General features: G+C 25.4%; 1 protein-coding gene across 1 annotated transcript in view; it reads right to left on the bottom strand.

The window, feature by feature from the left end:
* Positions 1-2,432, bottom strand: part of LOC107613964 (vicianin hydrolase) — a 32,099-nt gene that overhangs the window by 25,885 nt on the left and 3,782 nt on the right. The gene's annotated exons all lie outside the window — the stretch shown is intronic.

Raw genomic sequence — 2,432 nt, 5'->3', positions numbered from 1 at the left:
CTGAATGTAATAAAAAATAAATTCTCTTTTAAAATTCGATAAATTTGATAGAATTTACCTTTAAATAATAGTATAACTTTCTGTTCCTAAGTAAAAATTTTAATGATAAGCTTTTAGTAAAAGTCAGCTTTTGATAATTCTTATACAAGTCCTTATTGTCCCCTCTTCCTCGTGATTCCTTTCGTTAATAATTTATTTAATCTGCGCTCAATACATTATTTCTAGTAGTAAGAGAGTTCAAGAATCACCATTTTATGAGAAAGTGTAAGAAATTAGTAATTTTATTAAAATTTGATTAATAATTAATTAATAAAAAAATTTATATTTTTAAATATAATCTCATACTATTAAAAATATTAATAATAACTAATTAATGACTACAAATTATAAAATTTATTTGGTTTCTATCACTTTTTTTTTTAAATCAACGGGCAAACCCCATAATTCATAAAGTATTACGAACCTAACACTAAATTGACTTAGTAGTTTATTTTGGTTCCCAATAATGTACACTAGAGTGCCACTATAAGTTTCCTAAAAACAATTATGTTTTAAAATATAACTGTCCACTTCTAATACAAGATATATTAGTTTTTCAAAAAAACTATTAATTTGAATGTGTGTTGTTTACTCCTTTAGGGGTAGTTTTGTTTAGGTTAAATTATATAGTCGGTCCCTACATTTTTAGTGAAATTATAAATTGGTTCTTATATATACTTTAAAAGTTTGTAATTGAATTTTTAAAGAGAATTAAAATTTACAATTTAGTCTCTGTTGGTCAAAAAGTGTTGATTTAACAGAATATTCTCAGAATATGCTGAGAATATTCTATTAAAATAGAGAATATACTGAGAATATTCTATTAAATCAAATACTTTTTGAACGACGGGGACTAAATTACAAATTTTAATTATCTTTAGAGACCCAATTATAAACTTTTAAAGTATAAAAACCAATTTACAATTTCACTGAAAGTGTAGAGACCAACTGTCTAATTTAACCTTTTGTTTACTTGCTAGCTCTCATATACATTAAAATATTATTATTAATGTTACCAGGCCATTCCTTTCTTTACAAAAATAACTATTCTAAATAAAATTTCACATATAGAAAGTAAAATCTGATTTTGATAATGTTTAATCTTATATAAATAAACAAAACTATTTTTAAATAAATAAACACATATATTATTATTATATCTATCATTATAATTAGGGTTAAGTACGATTTTAGTCTCTAACGTAGAGACTGAAAATTTATTTCGTCTCCGCCTTTTTTTTTTTTGTTACAAAATGGTCCTAAAGGTTTTAATTTATTTTAAAATCGTCTTTTTTACCAATTTTATTTTTTATTACTAGATTACCCCTCATTAAAAAAATTATAAAAAAAAAGAGTAAAGTATCGTTTTTGTCCATAACGTTTGAGTTAAGTTCTATTTGTGTCCCTAACGTTTAAATCGTCCTATTTGTATCCTTAACGTTTATAAAAGTGATTTAATATTATCCTACTATCAATTATACTAACAAATCAGATTATATTTTTCAATTATTCTCACTTGAATGTATTCATTCTCAATTAGGTATCACTTGGATGTGGTCGATTTTAATATTATACTCACTATTTGTGTTTAGATTCAATTATGTCCCTAGAAAAATGAATTATGTAAATGTTGTAGGAATTAGTTTCAACATTTGATGAGCTATTTTTCGGAGTAGATCATCGATTCTATCCCAAACATTTGTATTCTAACTTCAAGAAGGGATTTTTAAAACTCAAACTAAAGCACTCATTATGTGTAATTGACGGCAGGATAACATTGAATCACTTTTACAAACGTTAGGGATACAAATAGGACGATTTAAACGTTAGTGGCTTCAGCTTTCGATTTTGGTTCTGCATCTGCATTTGGATATGCTTCTTCTTCTATATCTACATCTGTATCTGGATCTGCTTCTTTTTCTGCTTCTGCTTTGTTTTTGCTTTGTTTCAACTTCTGATTCTGCTTTTAATTCTTATTTTGATTTGTTATTTTTCTGATTTCATTGTTGTTGTGTGTTAATTTTGTTGTTGAATTTAATGTTGTTAATTTTTGCATTTGAATAATCTTTAATATGATTATTGGAATTTAATGGGAGTAAGGGTGGTCGTGGTTTTGCTTCCGGTGGATTTTGAGGAAGGGTATTTTCGTCCGAAAGACGATTTTAAAACAAACTGAAATATTTGAGATCATTTTGTAGCGAAAAAAAGACCGGACGAAATAAATTTTCAGCCTCTACGTTAGGGACTAAAATCGTACTTAACCCTTATAATTAAATTAAATTAAATTAAAAGTTCTATCTTAATATTAATTAGAAACATATAATAATGATTGAATTCCACTTTCTCAAAATTTATATAGCACACACTCATAGAAAATAATAATATATACTTTA

This window comes from Arachis ipaensis, chromosome B08 (assembly GCF_000816755.2).
Source record: "Arachis ipaensis cultivar K30076 chromosome B08, Araip1.1, whole genome shotgun sequence".
Taxonomy (NCBI): domain Eukaryota; kingdom Viridiplantae; phylum Streptophyta; class Magnoliopsida; order Fabales; family Fabaceae; genus Arachis; species Arachis ipaensis.
The sequence above is the reverse complement of the archived record's forward strand: the minus strand, read 5'-3'. Positions and strand labels throughout refer to the sequence as shown.